Source organism: Ornithorhynchus anatinus, chromosome 6 (assembly GCF_004115215.2).
Source record: "Ornithorhynchus anatinus isolate Pmale09 chromosome 6, mOrnAna1.pri.v4, whole genome shotgun sequence".
Taxonomy (NCBI): domain Eukaryota; kingdom Metazoa; phylum Chordata; class Mammalia; order Monotremata; family Ornithorhynchidae; genus Ornithorhynchus; species Ornithorhynchus anatinus.
Window position 1 is genome coordinate 38,647,923 of NC_041733.1, and position 24,387 is coordinate 38,672,309.

General features: G+C 44.5%; 1 long non-coding RNA gene across 2 annotated transcripts in view; it reads right to left on the minus strand.

The window, feature by feature from the left end:
- Window positions 1–9,271: 9,271 nt before the first annotated feature.
- LOC120638432 overlaps window positions 9,272–24,387 on the minus strand; it is a 206,634-nt gene continuing 191,518 nt past the window's right edge. For both annotated transcript variants that reach the window (XR_005660087.1, XR_005660088.1), the window contains exon 3: window positions 9,272–9,340. This is a non-coding gene — a long non-coding RNA (uncharacterized LOC120638432). The remainder of the gene's footprint in view (window positions 9,341–24,387) is intronic.

Below are 24,387 nucleotides of genomic sequence, written 5' to 3' on the forward strand. Positions count from 1 at the left end.
CAACCACTGGAGTTGTTTAAGAAGGGGAGTGACATGCCCAGATCGTTTCTGCAGGAAGATGAGCCGGGCAGCGGAGTGAAGAATAGACCGGAGCGGGGCGAGAGAGGAGGAAGGGAGGTCAGAGAGAAGGCTGACACAGTAGTCTAGCCGGGATATAACGAGAGCCCGTAGCAGTAAGGTAGCCGTTTGGGTGGAGAGGAAAGGGCGGATCTTGGCGATATTGTAGAGGTGAAACCGGCAGGTCTCGGTAACGGATAGGATGTGTGGGGTGAACGAGAGGGACGAGTCAAGGATGACACCGAGATTGCGGGCCCGAGAGACGGGAAGGATGGTCGTGCCATCCACGGTGATGGAGAAGTCTGGGAGCGGACCGGGCTTGGGAGGGAAGATGAGGAGCTCGGTCTTGCTCATGTTGAGTTTTAGGTGGCGGGCCGACATCCAGGTGGAGACGTCCTGGAGGCGGGAGGAGATGCGAGCCTGAAGGGAGGGGGAGAGGACAGGGGCGGAGATGTAGATCTGCGTGTCATCTGCGTAGAGATGGTAGTCAAAGCCGTGAGAGCGGATGAGTTCACCGAGGGAGTGAGTGTAAATGGAGAACAGAAGAGGGCCAAGAACTGACCCTTGAGGAACTCCAACAGTTAAAGGATGGGAGGGGGAGGAGGCTCCGGCGAAGGAGACCGAGAATGACCGGCCAGAGAGGTAAGAGGAGAACCAGGAGAGGACAGAGTCCGTGAAGCCAAGGTGAGATAAGGTATGGAGGAGGAGGGGATGGTCGACAGTGTCAAAGGCAGCAGAGAGGTCAAGGAGGATTAGAATGGAGTAGGAGCCATTGGATTTGGCAAGAAGGAGGTCACGGGTGACCTTAGAGAGAGCAGTCTCGGTAGAGTGGAGGGGACGGAAGCCAGATTGGAGGGGGTCTAGGAGAGAATGGGAGTTAAGGAATTCTAGGCATCGATTGTAGACGACTCGTTCTAGGATTTTGGAAAGGAAGGGTAGTAGGGAGATAGGACGATAACTGGAGGGGGAAGTGGGGTCGAGAGCGGGTTTTTTTAGGATGGGGGAGACGTGGGCATGTTTGAAGGCAGAGGGGAAGGAGCCCTTGGAGATTGAGTGGTTAAAAATAGAAGTTAAGGAAGGGAGGAGGGCAGGGGCGATGGTTTTAAGAAGGTGAGAGGGAATGGGGTCCGAGGCGCAGGCGGAGGGGGTGGCACTTGCGAGGAGGGAGGAGATCTCCTCTGAGGATACTGCAGGGAAGGATGGGAAAGTAGAGGAGGGGGTCGATGGGGGGGAGGGGAGAGGCGGAGGTGTGACTTTGGGGAGCTCAGACCTGATCGTGTTGATTTTCGTGAGGAAATAGGTGGCCAGATCATTGGGGGTGAGAGATGGGGGAGGGGGAGGAACAGGGGGCCTAAGGAGAGAGTTAAAGGTCCGGAACAATCGGCGGGGGTGACGGGCATGGGTGTCGATGAGGGAGGAGAAGAAGCTTTGCCTGGCGGAGGAGAGGGCAGAGTTAAGGCAGGAAAGGATAAATTTGAAGTGTGTGAGGTCGGCTCGGTGCTTGGACTTTCGCCAGCAGCGCTCAGCAGCTCGAGCATAGGAGCGTAGGAGGCGGACGGAGGAGGTGATCCGGGGCCGTGGGTTAGTGGAGCGAGAGCGGCGGAGGGAAAGGGGGGCGAGAGAGTCGAGATGAGTAGAGAGGGTGGAGTTGAGAGCGGAGACCTGATCGTCGAGAGTGGGAAGAGAGGACAGGGCGGCGAGGTGAGGAGAGATGCTATTGGAAAGACGGATGGGATCGAGAGAGCGGAGGTCTCTGTGGGGCAGTAGCGAAGATTTGCAGGGGGAGGGAGTGTGAGAGATGAGGCAGGTGAAAAGGTTATGGTCAGAGAGAGGGATTTCAGAGTTGGTGAGGGAGGAGATAGTGCAGCGGTAGGAGATGACGAGATCGAGGGTGTGACCGAGTCGGTGAGTGGGCGCGGTATGGTGGAGGAGGAGGTCGGCAGAGTCGAGGAGGGATAGCAGGCGGGCGGCAGAGGAGTCGTCGGGAGACTAGGTTTGTAGGACCACAATTCCCAAGTCCAAAGCTGGGTAACTGAGAGAGTTGAAAGCTTCCAGTTGTCACTACCTGTCAGATGATAGATCTATATTATTTTCTGTTCCCTTGCTAGCTGAGCCCGATCCATTATCACGTAGACCTACTCAGTAGGCTGCCAGTAAACGGATCAGAAAAAAATATATACCAGTAGATATATAAGGTTGCAAATTTTAAATGAGGTTTCTTATCTGCTGAGATTACCTAGAGGTTTAGGGACTACAGTGACGGATTGGCTCTGTATCATTTTTTTTTCTTCCTTGTGTAGACATTTTATTTTGTTGTTGTTTTTTTAATGTAGACATTCTGAGATTTTTCTGGCACGGAGTTACACGCTCTGCATATTCAACCTTTTGGAGGCAATTTTTTTATGGTATTTCTTTAGCACTTACCATATGCCAGACTTGTACTAGGGGCTAGGGGAGGCTTGAGCTACTCAGGTTGGACATTGTCCATGTTCCACATGGGACTCAGTCTTAATCCCCATTTTACAGATGGGATAACTAAAGCACAGAGAAGTGAGTGATTCAAGTGAGTGATTCACCTAAGGTCTCATAGCAGACAAGTGGCGGAGCCAGGATTAGAACCCAGGTGCTTCTGACTCCCAGCCCAGGCTCTATGCATAAGCAACACTGCTTTTCCCATAACTGAGGAATTGAAGAGCTCTATCCACTAAGCCATACATCTTCTCAATAAAGAGCAGCTTTTCCAAGATAAAGCTCTGATTTTCTAATTGGTTATAGTTTAGAAGAAGTGACTTGAAAGTCACAGAGGATGACGAAAAACTCTTTCAGGTGTCATTTTTGAAAACTTGGGAGTTTCACTAGCATATGCTGGAAGGTTAACTGCTCTGGATTGGGTGAGGAGAGAAGAGTAAAATAAGGGCATGGAGTCAGAGAAGAAGAAAGGAGGATGAGAAGAAGTCTCAAGTGAAACTATGGAAGTTCAGGAGAAAGAGTGGCAAAAAAGTAAAACAACATCACCCCAACAAAGAAAGGAAAACTGGAGATTTCAGCAAGGGGAGGGAGGAGAGTGAAAAGGATGATACTAGAGGTGTTTGTAGGGTGGTTTATCATACAGATGACAGAGTGGATGTAATAGTCCACGGATGATTTTTAATGGGAAACATTTCCAAGATTTGTTTTCTCTCCTCTTTAGTCTCAAGCCAGAATTCATCAGGGTATGTTATGTAAAGCTCCAGCACTACCGGAAATAAACATGACATCACGAAGCCACTAAAATAAAAATGAAAACTCTGTGATAGTCAAAAGGTCGCTATCTGGAAAGGTTAGAGAACAGTGGCTCAGAAGAAACTTAGCAGCTGGTTGAGCTTCAGACTACAACATTAATCTGACAGTGTGCTGCTTTCAGGCCAATGGAAGGAGAACTTGAATAAACTCTCAGCAAGCAGCCAACTGCCCTATTGGGCTATCTGAAACCCACCAGCATCGTCCAACAATGACCTTTATTTTTGTATTCATTTCCTAATCTGTTCCATCCTGCTTCCTGTTGTTGGATCTGTATTTATTTATTTCTTAAGAAACTGGAACCTATGGAGACTGCATCTGGCACCAACTGCTACTGATAATTCTGTTTAAATGCCCAGCTCTTTGTCAAAGAGATTTGCAACCCTCATTATTGATCTTCTATTATCTTCTGCCAAACTACACCTCCAAAAGCCTTATTCAAGTTTACCCTTAAAGACCAAATTTCAAGTCCAGGGTCTCAATTTCTTTTTCTTTTCAGAGAAAAAGTCAACCAGAAACTCAAAGACTAAAGGTCTTCCTACCCTCAAATCACAATTAACACAAATCTAATTGGAAGAAGATTATTTCCTGAACACCTTAACCTCCATACAGAAAGACATCCATTAAGACACATGAATTGTCCTGCAATTAACCCCAATTGCTGAATTATTTTCTTCATGTGGTTTTAGAAATCAGAGGTATTCTGACATCCCCTTAATGTTAGGGAGAACATGTGATCTTCATATCTAAGACCTTTCAGCGTACGTGAATAAGTTAAAATCTCAAAGCATCAGTCCAAATAGGATAGTATTTTTTGGACTGATTGTTGGATTGCTTGTCTTTTCTTTCACTAAGCGGAGGGCTAGAATGATCGTCCAGAGGTACAGTGACCATATAACCCAGTCTAGCAAGGCCAGCCAGACCACTTACCTCATCTCAGGTAACTTCAAAAAAATACACATGTCCTGGAATCAAATTTGAGTTGCATAATAAAGTCTAACTTGAACCTATACCCAGCCATTCTTGTATACGTAAGATAACTGGGCAATGAATAGTAGACCACACTACATTCATCCAATGGACAATGAGTCTCCCCTCCGTGAAAGCCTTATTGAAGGCACGTCTCCTCCAAAAGGCCTTCCCTGAGTAAGCCCTCCTTTCTTCTTCTCCCAATCCCTTCTGTGTCATCCTGACTTGCTCCCTCTATTCCAAGCGCTTAGTACAGTGCTCTGCACATAGTAAGCACTCAACAAATACTATTGAATGAATGAATGAATCCCCCCACCAGCCCCACAGCACTTATGTACATATCTGCAATTTATTTAATGTCTGTCCCCGCCCTCCAAGCTCACTGGGGGCAGGGAATGTGTCTGTTTATTGTTGTCTGTACTCTCCCAAGCGCTTAGTACAGTGCTGTGCACACAGTAAGTGCTCAATAAATAAAACTGACTGACAAACTGCTCAGTTAAGATCCCACATTTTCACTATTCTCCAAATGGGTAGACACAAAAGCAGACAAGGTAACTTCTGTGTCCTGACAACAAACAAGGTCTTCTAGACTAAACCTTGCTTCCATCTAAGAACGTACGCAAACCATTCTCACTTAAACACTGGTTATAGAAAGTTCTGCCTTCACAAGTCGCTATCCAGAGACATTCATTACAAAGTGCGGTGCGAAGGGAGACCTGTTGAAATACTGACTCTTTTTTGATTTTTAAAGTACTTTTTAAGTGCATTCTATTTGCCAGGCACTGTACTGAGCACTGGAGTAGATACAATCTAATCAAGATGAACACTGCAAGTCTCAAGTGGGACCCTTCTGCCCTTGATCTTAAATTACAATGAGATTTGGCAAGAGGATGCCTGGTATCACTTTTTTTTAATGGAATTTGTTAAGTGATTACTTTATGCCAGGCACTGTACTAAGTGGTGGGGTAGATACAAAAGAATCAGTATGGATGCAGTCTTTATCCCACTTGGGTCTCACAGTCTCAATCCCCATATTAAAGATGAGGGAACTGAGGCCCATAGAAGCTAAGTGACTTGCTCAAGGTCGCACAGCAGACAAGTGGCTGAGGTGGGATTAGAACCCAGGCCCTTCTGACTCCCAGACCCATTCTCCATCCACTAGGCAGGTGATTTCTCCCGCAGTTGAGCAGCAAATGAACAGAAGGGTTGGTACATGGACCCAGGTACCAAGCTGAGAGCCAGAGGCCTTCTGGCATTCATGAACTAAAATGCAGGGGCAGACTTTACTGTCTCCATAAGCGCAGTCATTCAGGTACATGAACCATGCTAAAGGGACAGGCAGAGGAAGGAAAACTTTTCGCAAGGTAGTGCTCTTTGGACTGTCCACACAATCAACCTCTCGGGGAGACAATACTCTTTGGATTGTCAATAAAATCAATCGGTGTAGCTTCCGTTGTTGTTTTCTTATCCTTTGGGATAACTGACCATTGCAGTTGGCAAATCAAGTACATAAAAGGAATTTAGCATTACAATCGGTTAAGGACATTCAAAATTAAGATGTGTTCCTTTCAGACTGATCCTTGCAGATAAGTGACTTCTATTATGAAAAATAATAGTAACACATAACTTCCATTGGCAATCAATAATGATACTTATTGAGCACTCACTATGGGCAGAGCACCATACTAAGCATTTGGGAAAGTACTAGCTCACAGATTTAGCTGACACATTCCCTGCCTACAAGGAGTTTACAGGCTAAAGGGACAAGTGATCCTATCATTTGACAGCCAGGGAGTTCTTTTGTTAAGGGAAGCAGTGTGCCTAGTACACACAGCACGGGCCTGAGAGTCAGAAGGACCTGTCTCCAATCGAAAAGGGTCCAATCTAAAATCGGGAACCAACTTCAAACCAGATCTCCTTTTTGGGGGTGGAAATGAGTCAGGCACCGGCTCTCATTTAATCTCACTGTACTCCCAAGACTCAATTTTGGGACTTTTCTATGGTAGACCACTCAGTCCCAACCCTGGACCTCGTTTCTCAGAGGCCCTAAATCTGAGGCTTTAAAGCACATACACATCTTTCCTCTGGAGCCACAGCTCGAAATATGAGGCCAGAATCCAAGCCTCATGGTCCCATAGGGATCCAACCCATACCAACTGTACAAATGCTCAGAGAAGCCCAAACCCATAAATCCATGCATTTTTAATCACAGTAGTAAAATGTTTATCCTTAATGTGATTTTACATTAAGACCACAACATTAACTTTTTTGATATAATTACTATGGAATTACCAGTGAGGCTCAGAGCCCAAACATTATTCCTATAACTTCTCTTTTTTTCTTTTTGTTCATTTGCATTTGTTATCCAGTTTACCATAAGCCTTTTGGCAGTTTGATCAACAGGTAGTAAAGGAGAGAACAAAAAAAGTGAATGAATACAATGAAATTCATGGCCTAGTGGATAAAGCACGGGCCTGGGAGTCAGAAGGAACCGGGTTCTAAATCTGGCTCTGCCACTTATCTGCTGTGTGACCATGGGCAAGTCATATAACATCTCTGTGCGTCAATTTCCTCATCTGTAAAATGGGGATTGAGATTGGGAGCCCTACATAGGTCAGGGACTATGTAAGCCCATTGTCTTGGGTCTAGCCCAGTGCTTAGCAGAGTGTCTGAAATAGAGAAAGTGCTTAACAAATACCACAATTATTATTATTATTATTAACAATTACTTGTGAGTCTTAAAAAGGCAACATCATCACTGCAGATCTCATATCATTAAGTACCATCTCTTAAACTGCCTCTAACAGCACAATGTTATCTCTCATTTCCTCTTTGCCTACAATTATGGGTAAAAACCTATAGGTAACGTGGCTTATAGGATGTCCCGGGCTACTACCAGGGATGCTTGAGCCTGAATAACTTAGGAGAAGGAAGTCAGGAGCTGGATGCACTCAGAACATGGTCCGAACCAGAAAAGGGGAAGGGCAGAGTGGGGGATGATGAGGATGGGAGTGGAGGGATTCATTCATTCATTCAATCAACCGTACTTATTGAGCGCTTGCTGCATTCAGAGCACTGTACTGTATTTGGTTACAGGGTAAAATACCATTTAGGCTTCTCAGAACCACAGTGTGACAGTCCAGTAAGGGAGGCAGCATGGTCTAGTGGATAGAGCACGGGCTGGAAATCTGAAGGACCTGGGTTCTAATCCCAGTTCTGCCACATGTCTTCTGTGTGACCTTGGGGCAAGGTCACTTTTAACCACTCTGTGTCAGTTCCCTCATCTGTAAAATAGGGATAAAGACTGCAAACCCCATGTGGGACAGGGACTGTGTCAACCCGATTAGCTTAAACCTACCCTAGTGGTTAGAACAGTGCTTGACACAAAGTAAGTGCTTAACAAATACCATTACTTTTAACATCGTGATTATTATGTTCGGATAAAACCTTAGTTTTGTCTCCAAAGGTTGCTCCGGGCTACTACCATGGATGCTTGAGCCTGAATGCCTTATGGGGAGGGAGTCAGGAAGTGGGTAAGCTGAGAACATGAAGTGAACCAGAAAAGGGACAGAACAGAGTGGGGCATGATGAGTATGGGAGTGGAGGGATTCATCCATTCATTCAATCATATTTATTGACCCCTTACTGTGTGTGGAGCACTGTACTACGTTCTTGGAAAGTACAATACAGCAATAGAGGCCAGAGGCTTGAAGTATGATGAGATAGGATGGAAATGATATTGACCAGCTATTGGCATGGCTCATCTCTGCTTTACACCGCCCGGTTCACCGCTGCACGGCTTTAAAACACTCCAGGGGACCTCTTTGCATGCACGGGGAAGAAAACACCCCCTGCACTCTTTGGTCCTGCATGGACCGAGAGCGAACCTATGCTTTAAGGATGGGAAAAAGGGAAACGGAGAATGGGGAGGAGGATGGGGCTGGGATCAGAGAGGGCTAAGATAATAATAATAATGATGATGATGGTATTATGCTTTACACAATGAGGTGGACCACATGACTGACTGAAGGCCCGCCCGACTCTGACATTCTATCAAGTGATTTTTTTTGAAGAACAAAGTAATAATAATATTATATTATGATAATTATAACGATGATGATGGTATCTGCTAGGCGCTCACTATGTATCAAGCACTGTTCTAAGCGCTGGGATGAATATGAGCTAATCAGGTTGGACACAGTTCCTTCCGCACATGGGGCTCACAGTCTTAATTCCCATTTTACAGATGAGGTAACAGACAAAGAGAAGTTAAGTGACTTGCCCAAGGTCATAGAGCAGACAAGCAGTGGAGCCCAGATTAGAACAAAGGTCCTTCTGACCGTCTGGTCCGTATGCTGCTTCATTAAGTAATTCGGTGGGAGAAGTTGAAAAAGGACCCACAGGACTCAGAGTACCTCGATCTCTTCTATCGCACCCCTGACCTCTTGCCAAGGTTCTGCGGCTGTCCTGGAAACCACCTACCCCTCACCCCTCGCTCTCCCTTCATATCCGACAGGCGATCACTTTCTCCACCTTCAAAGCTTTATTAAAAGCACATCTCCTCCAAGAGGCCTTCTCCGGCAACCCTTATTTCCACTTCTCCCTCTCCCTTCTGCATCGCTCTAGTACTTGGATTTCCACTCTTTATTCACCCCTCCCTCAACCTCACAGCACTCTCATGTATATCCATCATTTATTGTAAAGTCTGCCTCACCCTTTATACCCATTGTGGGCAGGGAATGTGTCGACCAGCCCTGCTACATTGTACTCTCCCAAGCGTTCAATACAGTGCTCTCCACACAGTAAACGCTCAATAAAGACAATTATTTCTTAATTCAGAGTACGGTTCACTGAGGAGACCATGAGACCTCCCTAAAACACGCTGCCCACAGAAGGACTTGAAATGAGGTTTTAGAATCTTTACATCCAAGGCAACAAAGAAAGGTTTGTGCGAAGAGTAGGTACTTACGCTTCCCTACAGGCATCCAGCGAGGAGACACCATTTCAAGAAGAACACTTCCATTCCTCCGTTAACCTGTGGCAGAGTCAGAGAAAATTATTTGGAGCCACGCTTTGAAGCGTCACCATGCAGTGCGGGACTTATTGTAGCTGCATGTTTTATTTACTTATTTTGAAGGGTAATGGACTTAAGTGAACAGGTGCTCGCAATGTGGTCCACGTTATTAATGTGGTACATAAAGTTGCTGCATATACAAATACACTGGATTTTGTTCTCACACTGCAGATAGTGGAAGCTTAACATAACCAATTCCTTTAGTGCTCGCCATACTTTAAGAAAAAGCCGCAATAATAATAATGTTGGTATTTGTTAAGCGCTTACTATGTGCCGAGCACTGTTCTAAGCGCTGGGGTAGACATAGGGGAATCAGGTTGTCCCACGTGGGGCTCACAATCTTAATCCCCATTTTACAGATGAGGGAACTGAGGCACAGAGAAGTTAAGTGACTTGCCCACAGTCACACAGCCGACAAGTGGCAGAGCTGGGATTCGAACTCATGAGCCCTGACTCCAAAGCCCGTGCTCTTTCCACTGAGCCACGCTGCTTCTCCAAGATTACGTATCTTCTGCAGTGTCAGAAATCACAAAGACACTGTCTTTTTGACTGATTTTTTTACTAAAGACTGACATTTTTCACTTGTGTGAAATCATATCACGGTGTCAACTATATTCTCTATGCAGATATGTTTGGATTTTTGAAAAAGGAAACGGCAGACTTCTTAGAGGGTATTAATCATCTGCCTAAATAATGGAATGATTTAATAGACAAAAGTTGCATTTAGTCCCAATTAAATTGAAGTGTAGAGAAGTGTATTTGGTCATTTCAAGGTCAAGGACTTGCTGAGAATTTGAAAATGAGATTCTTGTAGCAAGTAAATTTGTGGCATTCAAGACAAGAGAAAGGAAGTATGGCAGTATCATGATACAAGTATAATTATGATCAGCTTCTAGTACATCTGATCCAGGAAAGGCACTGAAGAAAATCCAGTGAGCAAAAAGGAAGGGGAGAAAGTTTTCCTCTTTTAATTGGAGGTAAGGAAAATATCAGGTCCTTTCCAAGATAAGTAGAAAATACTTGGCTAATTTAGCCCATTACTGGTGACATGATGATGAACGATGGAAGCCTTTTTGTTCATACACTACATGCGCTGTACTGCCTGATCCGCCAAACTTCAATCGAACGTAAAAATAACATCATCTAGAATGTACCGAAAATGGGTGAGTGCAATTTCGAGGAAGGACTCCCAAAGTAGAGCAGAGCACAAAATAAAAGGTCATTCTTCATTCTGTTACTGTGGGTGTGATTTAGATCTGTACAAGTAATTCAACAACGCTTTTTTTTTTTGTACTCAAAATGATCATGGCGTGTCTCCTTAAAGGTGGCATTTGCAGCAGCATGCAAACAACCATTACTTTATTTTACACAGCATGCCAAACAAAATCTGACATTTATGGCTCATATCGGCACTTTCTCACCGGTCTAAATCAGAGAAGAAAGGCTTAGAATTGGTTTCCAAGATAGCTTTTCTTCATGAAGCTGAAGGCCTTTCTAACAAAGAAACCGATAGTTTCTAAGATAGATAACGGGGATGCAATCTTCACGCTTTTGTCCACCCCAGCCTCACTTCCCCTACCCCACCTTTCTGTGTGCCGGCAGAAGATTTGGATGCTTTTTTTTTGTTTTAATTCTAAATGTGTGAATGGTAAATTATGCTATTCATTCCTCAGGCCTGATGAACATGGAATTATTCTCACAACACTTACAATTCTATTTGATTAATCTATGAGAATGATTTTAAGTGAAGAGCGATTAAAAGGCCCCTTGGTTGTTGGAATGATTTTTATTTTCTTTTTGGCTAACTTGGCTCAGTAGCTTTGCCACACTGACTCTGATACCCTTCCACTCACAAACTGACCCTTTTCCCTCACCTGCTGAGGTGCTAGAATTCACTTCTTTTTACTCCCAACCAACACTTATTCCTGTCCAGGATAAATCTTCTTCATGATAGTAATGGGTTCTAATCCCCGGCTCTGCCATCTGTCTGTTGTATGACCTTGGATAAGTCACTTCACTTCTCAGTGCCTCAGTTCCCTCATATGTAAAACGGGGATTGACACTCTGAGTCCCACGTGGGACAGGGACTGTGTCCATCCTGACTTGCTTGTATCCACCCAAGTGCTTAGTACAGTGCCTGGCACAAAGTACTGAACAAATACTATAATTATTATTACTATTATTCTTATATGACTCCTTTTTCTGTCTCTCTATCTGAATCACACTTAAAACTTGTCCAGCTTCTATAATAATATTATTTGTTATTTTTATTTGTTAAGCATTTACTAAGTGACAAGCACTGTTGGAAGCGCTGGAGTAGGTACAAGTTAAAATGTCAGACAAGGTCCCTGTCCAAATGGGTTTCACAGACTAAATAGTCTAAATAGGAGGGAGAAAAGTACTCAGGTCCCACATGGGGTTCACAGGCTATAATAATAATAATGCTGGTATTTGTCAAGCACTTACTATGGGCCAAGCACTGTTCTAAGCGCTGGGGTAGATACAGGGTAATCAGGTAGCCCCACATGAGGCTCACAGTCTTAATCCCCATTTTACAGATGAGGTCACTGAGGCATCGAGAAGTAAAGTGACTTGCCCTTAGTCACACAGCTGACAGGTGACAGAGCCAGTATTAGAACCCATGACCTCTGACTCCTAAGCCCGGGCTCTTTCCACTGAGCCACACTGCTTCTCTATGTCAGAGGGAGAACAGAAATTGAATCTGCAATTTGCAGATGAGGACACGTAGGCACTGAGCAAGAAATGACTTGCCCAAGGTCACCCAGCAGGCAAGTGGTGAACCCAGGATTAGAATTCAGGTCCTCTGGATCCCAGAACCACACCCTTACCATTAGGCATCACTGCTTCTCGAGTTGTATTCAGTGGCATTTAAGTTTAATTGCTTGGTGTTTCCTGAAAATAGGTTTGGTCATTGTTGAAATACAAAGGGGTGGGACCCTGTCTCTTTAGGAGCATTCAGACCAACTCAAGGCACATACTTTTACTCAGTGGACCTGGCTAGGTGAAGACCTTCTCACCACCAACAAATCATTACCTGCGGCACACACTGAACCCATTCTGTTGTCAAAGCTAATAATGTTAAAGACATGGTGTTTGTTACTCCTAAGAAGGGAGTTTTTGTGATTGTCTAATTCCAAGGCCTCTCATCAGGAGGGCTTTTGTTCCATATTTTTATATCATACTCTCCCAAGCACTTAGTACAGTGTCCTGCACTCAGTAAACTCAATAAAAACAACTGACTGACTGATGACCCTGGGTACCCCACCCTGGAGAGGTAGCTTCCGATTCGTTCCCCGTCATGGTGGGGCACAGCAGCCAATTTCACAAAACACTAATAGCGTTGAGGCAAAGATCATTCCCACTGCATCATTCGCCAGAACTACTAACAGCCTCTTCTTTGAACAGTCTCTTTCATCTCTTTTGATTTAGCACAATGGATACCCAGAAAGCAGATTCATTTAATAGCTATGAAAGTCGAACACATTGATTTTGACCATTTTCTGCTGATTTATGGACACCCATTCTCCATCCAAGGATTCTATTCTGGCTCCGTGTCCTGCCCACATTTTCCTGAATAATGACAGAAAAGTCCGAGGTGTTGATTTAGCATACGAAGTGAACCTTCAGGGGGAAGTCACCTAAGGAACTTGTTCACTTCTAGATTTTCCACCAGCTGTCTCTCTCTTTCCCATTTTCTTTCTTCTCCCATTATGCCCTAACTCTAACTCACTGGTCCTCCCAAGATAACCTTCTAACTCTACCTCTGCGTGCAATGCTATTTTCTTAGACTTATTACCCACATTATTTCCACCAACTGGAAAATCTGCCCCACTTCACATCGATTCAGTCATTCACTCAATCATATTTACTGAGCGCTTACTGTGTGCAAAGCAGTGTACTAACCACTTGAGAGAGTACAAAATAACAACAGACACATTCTCTGCCTACAATTAGGTTACAATCTAGAGGGGAAGACAGACAATATAAATAAGTGCTGGGTGGCTGGGAGGGGGGGTGAATAAAGGGAGCAAGTCAGAGCGACGCAGAAGGGAGTGGGAGAAAAGGAAAGGAGGGCTTAGTCAGGGAAGGCCTCTTGGAGGAGATGGGCCTTTAATAGGGCTTTGAAGCGGGGAGAGTATAGATCAAACCCCTTTAAAAATCACCTCCATCGAGAGGCAGTGCCTGATTAATCCCTTCACTTTCCTGGTCGGTACCATAAAATGAGCAGCTTTCCTACTCAATTATTAGCTAATGAACATCTTCCTTTTGTTTCTATCATTTGTACCTATGTTTTTTGTCTTAACCTAGCCTAAGTCTGGCTACTTGAGTCCATCTTTCTTCTTCATTAGACTGCCAGGGCAGAGACAAATGCCTAGTTTATTGTTCTGCTCAGTATAGTACTCGGGACCCAGTAGATGCTCAAGAACTAGTAATAGTATTCATCGAGGGCCCACCAAGTACAGTAAACTGCACTAGGTGCTCAGAAAATACAGCACAAAAGAAGTATTACATTCCCTGTGCACATAAAATTTACACTCTACTAGGGGAGAAACATTATAAAGATATCATGTAGTTCAACTTCAAGTAATTGGGGACTGGAGTGGAAACATCACCATCATCATTAATATTTACTCTCCCCACCTTCAGAGTCTTATTAAAGGCAAAATTTCACCAAGAGTTCTTCCCTAAGCCCTTCTTTCCTCTTCTCCCACTCCCTTCTACATCACACTGACTTGCTCCCTTTATTCATCCCCCATCCTAGCCCCACACCACTTATGCCCATACCTGTAATTTCTTTCTGTTAATGTCTGTCTCCTCCTCTGGACCGTAAACTCTTTATGGACAGGGAATGTGTCTGTTTATTGGTGTATTGTACGCTTCCAAGTGCTTAGTACAGTGCTCTGCAAACAGTAAGTGCTCAATAAATACGAGTGACTGACGGACTACCACAGAGTTGGAAAGCACGTTCCGGCCTGAATTCTGGGGACCGGCAGCTGGTAGTTGTAAAGCTACAATAATTTAGGATCCGCTTGATGGAAACCAAAGGATAGTTTTCTTATGCAGTGCCTGAAAGTGTTTTGCCCTCCCCTATGTTAAGCCAGTGTGATATACAATTACAGACATACATATTCTACCAAATGACTACAAGAGGCAAGCCTTTTAAAGAACTGCCCTTAAAATAATAATAATAATAATAATAATTTAAGCGGTTACAATTTGTCAAGTACTGTTCCAGGCCCTGGATAGATATGTTTATTAGGTTGGACACAGTCCCTGTCCCACTTGGGACTCACAGTCTTCATCCCCATTTTGCAGATGGGGTAACTGAGGTACAGAGAAGTTAAATGACTCACCCAAGGTCACGCTGCAGTCAGGTTGGGGGAGCCGGAATTAGAACCCAGGTCTTTTGGACTCCCGGGCTCATGCTCTATATACTAGGCCATGCTGCTTCCATCTATTTATTAGCCACTGAAATGTGACACAGTCCAACTGTTAGATTACATGAGCTGACAATCTCGTTATGGGCAAGGAACATGTCTGTTAACTCCGTTATTTTGTACTCTTCTAAACACTTAGTATTGTGCTCTGCACACAGTAAGTGCTCATTAAGTATCATTGATAGTGATATCATTTGCTTTGAAGATACACTGAAACACAACCTCAAGCGACGTAGCAAAACTCTGGATTGCTGGGAGAAAACCAAAGCAGACAGATGAGCATGGCACACTACAATTAGGAATGGACAAAGTCTTTTAGAGGTGAGACTCTGAAAAGACTTTGGGAAGTAGCATGGACCTGGAAGCCAGAGGACCTGGGTTCTAAACCTGGCACAGCCACCTAATTGCCCTGTGACCTTGGGCAGGTCACTTCACCTCTCGGTGCCTCAGTGGCCTCAACTGCAAAATGTGGACTCTATACCTGTTCTCCCTCCTATATGACTGTTAGCTCCTTGTGGGACAGGGACTTATATCCAGCCTGATTTTCCTGTATCTACACTAAGGCTGAGAACAGCGCTTGATACATATTAAGTGTGTACAAATATTGTTAAATAAAAAAAAAGGCCAGGAGGCAGAATCAAACGACATTCTTGTCAGTGTGAAAATCAACTGAGTCACTTTTTTCCACATTTCGAAGTGACCAGAGTGTAGAAAAGTTCTTTTAGCCAGATTCACACGTAAGGCTTCATCGAGAGTTCCATCTTCCAAGCAGGTGACAGGTGAGAGTATCAGTTTCCACAGAACGGTCCTGATATCCAGAGCTATTCTTATGATCCAGGAAAAAGTCAGTCAGTCACTGCTATTTATTGAGCTCTTACTGTGTGCAGAGCACAGTACTAAGCACTTGGGAGAGTACAATATAACAATAAACAGACTCATTCCCTAACCACAACCAGCTAACAGTCTAGCCAGTTTATGGCACAGGCATCCAGTAACCTAGTGGAAAGAGCACAGGCCTGAGTTATGATCCCTGCCCTACCACTTGCCCACCCTGTGACACCTTGAGTAAGTCATTAAACTTCTCTAGCCATCAGTTTTCTCTCATCTGTAAAATAGGAATTCAATACCTGTTCACCTTCTCCCTAGACTATGAGGGAGAAAGACTGTGCATCACATGGTTATATTTTACCTACCCCAGCAGTTGGGACAGGCTTTGATATATAATGAGCATTTAATGAATACCACAATCATTATTAGGTTGGGAGGGTAGTGTGGAAGGGCCCACATTCCCAATCCATCCTGGGTCCCAACAATCTCTCTACCTTTTCTGAAAATCCAAATAGAAGTGAGAGGCAGAGGGAGATTTGTGTTTACCCGTAACTTTCAAGTCATTTTGATTCTATCCATCTGGGCCCCATTTGCCACCTGAAAAGCAGACATCTTTGGCATCCAGTATAATTATTTGATTCTCAACAAAGGGTCTGCTGCCTCATAGACTTTTCTCTTGATGGTAAAGAAACAGACATTGATTTTCTAATAGTACAATCATTTCCATGGCAACAGGAGGAAAGTGGCATGAGGAGGATTAGCACATCCTTATGGACGGTCAGAAGGGATGGAATACAATGCAGGACAAGGAACCTTTGGATAGAGTCTGGCTTATTTGCTAGCTCTCTACCTATGCTTGCTGTGTCTCGAAACTCAGTTTCCTCCCCTGTAAAATAGAGAAAACAGTTCTTAATTACCTACTGTTCCAAAGTTGGTGTTTGGCCTAACTAGATCATCTGAGCTGGGCACTTTCAAACCATGGCTGGCTAATTATTATTAAATGGAATAAGACCAAATTTTGAAAATGTATCTTTAATTAAAATAGAATTTAATAAAAAAAAAACTAGCTCGGAAATGTCTTTCTGAATATACATTCTTAATTTTATCCTCAGTTTGATTTGAAACCTGCTCTAGAGATGCACAATTTCCAGCAACAGGTAGCTGTTGTATAGAGAGAAAATTCACATCTGATCATTATCATTTTCACCAACATTTTTTATCAGCAGGCTTTACTCTGCCAAAAAGGTGTGCCAGTGTAAAACTAAAGGATCATCGATGCAATATCACAACATGTGCTGGACCTGACCAAAAATTTACCTTTTCGCCTCACTGAAGATCACCTGTTTAGAGAATCCTTCATTTAGGGGAGCGGCAAATGTATTCGTTCACTGCCTCATGCTCCATCTGCTGGATGGTTTTCAAAAAGCAGACGGAGCGTTGATTAGGGAAGGATCGACACCCAAAGCCCAACAAGGAGTGGAAGTGTGTTCAAATCTGGTGATCAAAAATGTACGTAAACATTGCGATCTTAATTTTAAAAATAGGACCTGATCAAAATAACTAGAACCTAAACCAAACAGTAATAGCAATAATAACAATAATAATATTTAAATACTTACAAATGCTACAGGTACTATATCGATATAATATATTTAAATATAATACACTGCCACTCTCTCCACTTTCAAAGCCTTATTAAATTCACATCTCATCCATAAGGTTTCCCTGATTCAGCCCTTTGATTCCTACTCCCTCCTATGTGACCTAGACACTTGATATTCATTCAATAGTATTTATTGAGTGCTTACTATGTGCACAGCACTGTACTAAGTGCTTGATAATAATGTTCGTATTTATTAAACACTTACTATGTGCAGGGCACTGTTCTAAGCGCTGGGGGAGATCCAGAGTCATCATATTGTCCCACGTGAGGCCCACAGTCTTCATCCCCATTTTACAGATGAGGTAACTGAGGCACAGAGAAGTGAAGGGACTTGCCCACAGTCACACAGCTGACAAGTGGCAGAGCTGGGAGTCGAACCCACGACCTCAGTTCCACGCATCCCACCCTCGGTTCCATGGTACGTCTATACAGCTCTGTAATTTATATCAATGTTCACTCGATATGTAGATTGTAAACTCCTGTGGGCAGGGAACACATCTCACAAGTCTGGTTTAGGTACTCTCCTAAACTCTGAGTACAGAGTTTTACATACGGTGTGCACTAAATAAATAACAGTGACTGTGTGATTAAAATCCCAAAATTAGAAAGTCGATGGTGAGTGGAATAGCTGTAGTCCTCCAAGGGAAAACAGTCTTGTTTAAGCGTGCACAGCTAGGGTGGGAGGTCAAAGCACATCCAAATGAAGCGGGGGATAAGAAGCTGGGGGTGGTTAAGAAGTAGGGTAAAGGGGAGATCTTGGTAGGGAGGGCTTAAGAATCTGACTGCTCATGCTAAAATGAAGCGGGGTCCCGTGCACTGGCATAGCTCACCGTTCCCCCTGCCTCAAACCTGCTGACCCAGGAGTCAGGGCGACCTGGAGTCTAATCCAGGCTCCTCCAATTGTCTGCTGTGTGACCTTGGTCAAGTCACTTCACTTCTCTGGGCTTTGGTGACCTTCTGTAAAAAGGGGATTAAGAATGTAATCCCTATGTGGGACATGGACTGTACCCAATCTCATTAGCTTGTATTTACCCCAGCTCTTAGTACCTGCCTGGAACCTAGTAAGTGCTTAACAAACATGATTTTAAAAAAAGGCCCACTGTCATCATATTATCCTTTTGCCACCAAGGGAAACATGACAACTGCTATCATGTGCAGAAGTAAATGTTGAAAAATATATTAAATAAGTGTCACTGCTTTATAAAGAAACAACGACTGGCTACATCTGTTGAAGTGAAGCCAATTAAAGGGAGGGAAAAAAGAGTAATAATTTAGAAGATAAAATGGCTAAGCCAAAGAAGTTAACCTGTAGCCAAAACATCACATAGGGAAGAAAAAAGTCTTTGAAAGCCTCAGTTCAAACTCATTAACTCGTGCCAGCCCTAATTTTCCACAAATGCTAATTGCCATCTCCCCAAAGTCAGAGGTTTTAGAAGCTGCCCCAAACAATAACCCGGATAACTTTCGCCACGCAGAATTTATACACGCTTAACCTCAACTCCATTAATCCCCGTAAAATGGACATCTCGATTGCTTTCAGTAAACATAAGAAAGTAACAAGGAGAAAGGGGTGACTAGCAAAACAATCCAGATTTCATGATTTTCTTAGAGCCCAGTAACTGTGACAAGAAGGCCTATAGGACTTGGGAAAACTTGGGAAGTTGGGAAGACTAAGACAACCGTGACTGTAACTTGACTTTTGAGCCACTACAAGATAGAAACTCTTCTCTTTGATTCATTCAATCATATTTATTGAGTGTGTACTGTTCTTGTGGCTGTATTTATTGTATTTATCACCGTCCTTGTCCTATGTTCTTTTTGTGCTTTTATTGCATGATCTTCCCGGCCCTACCCTTCGTATGCCTAGATATTTGAGCCTCATAAGGGCCAGGGACCAAGTAATAATAATAATGGCATTGGTTAAGTGTTTATTATGTGCCAAGCACTCAACTAAGCTCTGGGGTAGATACAGTACAATTATGTCTCACATGGGGCTCATAGTCCAAGTAGGAGGAAGAACAGATATTGAATTCCCATCTGGGGATTCAGGAACTAAAGGAGAATCTTGCCCAAGGTCACATGGAAAATATGTGGCAGAGTGGGAGTAGAATACTCACCCAAATTGAGTAAGTGCTCAATGAATACAATTGAATGAATGCCTCCCAGGCCCACACTCTTTCCACTGGGCTACATCACTCTCCTAATTCTAATTCCCTAACTCTAATTTTCCCCCGAGAATATTTTCCCAGAGGTAGGTTTTGTGCTTTAGGCTGCACAAATACTATTATTACTAGTTATTACCACAACCACTACTATAAAATGAGTGTTGGGGTTTAATATCATTGGCCGACAATGGTTTCTTAGCTTGATTATGCCCTATAGATTTAATCATTGCCCATATGTCATATTAAACAGCTGTGACAGGCCAAAGTATTTTTTTCTTTTATTTCAGCTGCTGAGTTCTTGATTAAGGGTTTATTTTGTCATTAGATGGTCCAAGAGGTTGACGACAGAGAGCATGTTTACCAGCTCCATTATACTGAACTCTCCCAAGCGCTTAGGACATGGTAAGTGCTCAATGAATTCCATCGAATGAACGATGGGAGTGGAAAATACGATTCTATAGCTCCCTTTTTGTAAACTATAGAATTCTGAATCTGCAGAGCATGCAACAGACCCATCAATCAGCCAACCTCAAATGACTATAAACTTCATCAAAATTATCATGTAGAGATCATTTTTCAGGTTGAAAAAAACCCACTTATCCAACCTAATGAAGGTGCCATACAAAATTATGTTTCACCCAATCCAGTGATATTTCTCTGACCGTGATGCCAAAAGATGCTTGAAAGAACAATGTTGACATCCTCTTTCACCACAGCAGATGTACTGTAATATATCCTTAACATTCCATCTAATAATGATAATAATCATGGTTTTTAAGCACTTACTATGTGCCAAGCACTAAACTAAGCACTGGGATAGATTCAGGATAATCATACCCCATGTGGGGTTCTCATACTAAGTAGGAGGGGAAAACAGGCTTTGAATCCCCTTTTTACAGAGGAGGGAATTGAGGCACAGAGAAGTAATTTGTCCAAGCAAGCAGCATGACCGGGGAAAGAGTAAGGTCCAGGGAGTCACAGGACCTGGATTCTAATCCTGGCTCCTCCTTTTACCTGCTGTGTGATCTTGGGCAACTCAATTCACTTCTCTGTGCCTCAGTTTCCTCATCTGCAAAAGGGAGATTAAGACTGTGAGCCTTATATGGGACATGGATTGTGTCCAACCCGATAATCTTGTATCTAGCCTGGCGCTTAGCATATTCATTCATTAAATCGTATTTATTGAGCGCTTACTGTGTGCAGAGCACTGCAATAAGCACTTGGAAAGTACAATTTGGCAACAGAGACAATCCCTGCCCACAACAAACTCAGAGTCTACTACAATCACTGGCAACATAGTAAGAGCTTAACAAATACCACAATCATTATTATCATCATTATTATTATTATTAGTGGGCAAATGGCAGTCAGGACTAGAACTCAGGTCTTCTGACTCCCAGACCGGTGTTCTATCCACTAGACCACACCTCTAGTAACCCACACTGTGTTAGCATCCATTAAAAATAGAGACTGTATTTGTTAAACGCTTTACTAGGTGCTACGGTTTGGGCTACTCCAAGGATGGAACACAAGGTAACTGACAAGCCACCTGTCGAGTCACTTATTGGGTGTAATTGTTGTGGACAAGGAATGTGTCTTATTATTGTTCCCAAGTGCTCAGTACAGTGCTCAGCACCCAGTAAGTGCCCAATAAATTCGATTAACTGAATGAATGTTGAATGACTCACTTAACTGCTCTGCGTTTTAGTTACCTCCTCTATAAAATGGGGATTAAGAGTGTGAGCCTCATCTGGGACATGATCTGTTGTCTGTTTACTGTTGTACTGTACCCACCCAAGTGCTTAGTACAGTGCTCTGCCCCCAGGAAGCGCTCAATAAATTTGATTGACTGAATGAATATTAAATGACTCACTTAACTTCTCTGTTCCTTAGTCACCTCATTTGCAAAATGAGGATTAAGAATATGAACCTCATCTGGGACACGGTCTATGTCCAACCTGATTAGCTTGTACCTACCCCAGTGCTTAGTACACTGCCTAGCACTTAGAAATTGACAAACACCACAATGATTAATTTTATTATTATTATTACTGTTATTGTGAGAAACAGAGGGGCCTAGTGAATAGAGAATGGGACTGGGAGTCAGAAGGATCTGAGTTCTAATCCTAGCTCCACCACTTGTCTGCTGTGTGACCTTGGGTGGGTTCTTTAAATTCTCTGTGCCTCAGTTACCCAATCTGTACAGTGGGAATTAAGACTGTCAGCCCCATGTGCAGCATGGACTGTGTCCAACCCAACTACCTTGTATCTACTCCGGCGCTTAATACGGTGAAATGGTCGTAGTGAATGTGCTTAACAAATACCATTAAAAAAAAGACTCAGCCAATTTTTGAACGCTGAACTATCCACAGACTTATTTGTAAACCTAGATTATGATGTAACCGCTTTGTCCTTCATTTCATGGTTTCCAGAAACCTGTTCCTCTTCTTGGATGAGTTTCACATCTTCCTTCTGATAGCTGCCTTATATGAAGCCGGACCTAGCCAGATATCCATCACATGTGCTTATGTGCCTACTTTCAAATGATACATCATAAATCACCTCATCATATCCATTTCTGTCACACCTTCTAAATTGTAAACTTTTCATTCAATAGTATTTATTGAGCGCTTACTATGTGCAGAGCACTGTACTAAGCGCTTGGGATGAACAAGTCGGCAACAGATAGAGACGGTCCCTGCCGTTTGACGGGCTTACAGTCTAATCGGGGGAGACGGACAGACAAGAACAATGGCACTAAACAGCATCAAGGGGAAGAACATCTCGTAAAAACAATGGCAACTAAATAGAATCAAGGCGATGTACAATTCATTAACAAAATAAATAGGGTAACGAAAATATATACAGTTGAGCGGACGAGTACAGTGCTGTGGGGATGGGAAGGGAGAGGTGGAGGAGCAGAGGGAAAAGGGGAAAATGAGGCTTTAGCTGCAGAGAGGTAAAGGGGGGATGGCAGAGGGAGTAGAGGGGGAAGAGGAGCTCAGTCTGGGAACGCCTCTTGGAGGAGGTGATTTTTAAGTAAGGTTTTGAAGAGGGAAAGAGAATCAGTTTGGCGGAGGTGAGGAGGGAGGGCGTTCCAGGACCGCGGGAGGACGTGACCCAGGGGTCGACGGCGGGATAGGCGAGACCGAGGGACGGCGAGGAGGTGGGCGGCAGAGGAGCGGAGCGTGCGGGGTGGGCGGTAGAAAGAGAGAAGGGAGGAGAGGTAGGAAGGGGCAAGGTGATGGAGAGCCTTGAAGCCTAGAGTGAGGAGTTTTTGTTTGGAGCAGAGGTCGATAGGCAACCACTGGAGTTGTTTAAGAAGGGGAGTGACATGCCCAGATCGTTTCTGCAGGAAGATGAGCTGGGCAGCGGAGTGAAGAATAGACCGGAGCGGGGCGAGAGAGGAGGAAGGGAGGTCAGAGAGAAGGCTGACACAGTAGTCTAGCCGGGATATAACGAGAGCCTGTAATAGTAAGGTAGCCATTTGGGTGGAGAGGAAAGGGCGGATCTTGGCGATATTGTAGAGGTGAAACCGGCAGGTCTTGGTAACGGATAGGATGTGTGGGGTGAACGAGAGGGACGAGTCAAGGATGACACCGAGATTGCGGGCCTGCGGGACGGGAAGGATGGTCGTGCCATCCACGGTGATGGAGAAGTCTGGGAGCGGACCGGGCTTGGGAGGGAAGATGAGGAGCTCAGTCTTGCTCATGTTGAGTTTTAGGTGGCGGGCCGACATCCAGGTGGAGACGTCCCGGAGGCAGGAGGAGATGCGAGCCTGAAGGGACGGGGAGAGGACAGGGGCGGAGATGTAGATCTGCGTGTCATCTGCGTAGAGATGGTAGTCAAAGCCGTGAGAGCGGATGAGTTCACCGAGGGAGTGAGTGTAAATGGAGAACAGAAGAGGGCCAAGAACTGACCCTGGAGGAACTCCAACAGTTAAAGGATGGGAGGGGGAGGAGGCTCCAGCGTAGGAGACCGAGAATGATCGGCCAGAGAGGTCAGAGGAGAACCAGGAGAGGACAGAGTCCGTGAAGCCAAGGTGAGATAAGGTATGGAGGAGGAGGGGATGGTCGACAGTGTCAAAGGCAGCAGAGAGGTCAAGGAGGATCAGAATGGAGTAGGAGCCATTGGATTTGGCAAGAAGGAGGTCATGGGTGACCTTAGAGAGAGCAGTCTCGGTAGAGTGGAGGGGACGGAAGCCAGATTGGAGGGGGTCTAGGAGAGAATGGGAGTTAAGGAATTCTAGGCATCGATTGTAGACGACTCGTTCTAAGATTTTGGAAAGGAAGGGTAGTAGGGAGATAGGACGATAACTGGAGGGGGAAGTGGGGTCGAGAGCGGGTTTTTTTAGGATGGGGGAGACGTGGGCATGTTTGAAGGCAGAGGGGAAGGAGCCCTTGGAGATTGAGTGGTTAAAAATAGAAGTTAAGGAAGGGAGGAGGGCAGGGGCGATGGTTTTAAGAAGGTGAGAGGGAATGGGGTCCGAGGCGCAGGTGGAGGGGGTGGCACTTGCGAGGAGGGAGGAGATCTCCTCTGAGGATACTGCAGGGAAGGATGGGAAAGTAGGGGAGGGGGTCGGTGGGGGGGAGGGGAGAGGCGGAGGGGTGACTTTGGGGAGCTCAGACCTGATCGTGTTGATTTTCGTGAGGAAATAGGTGGCCAGATCATTAGGGGTGAGAGATGGGGGAGGGGGAGGAACAGGGGGCCTAAGGAGAGAGTTAACGGTCCGGAACAATCGGCGGGGGTGACGGGCATGGGTGTCGATGAGGGAGGAGAAGAAGCTTTGCCTGGCGGAGGAGAGGGCAGAGTTAAGGCAGGAAAGGATAAATTTGAAGTGTGTGAGGTCGGCTCGGTGCTTGGACTTTCGCCAGCAGCGCTCAGCAGCTCGAG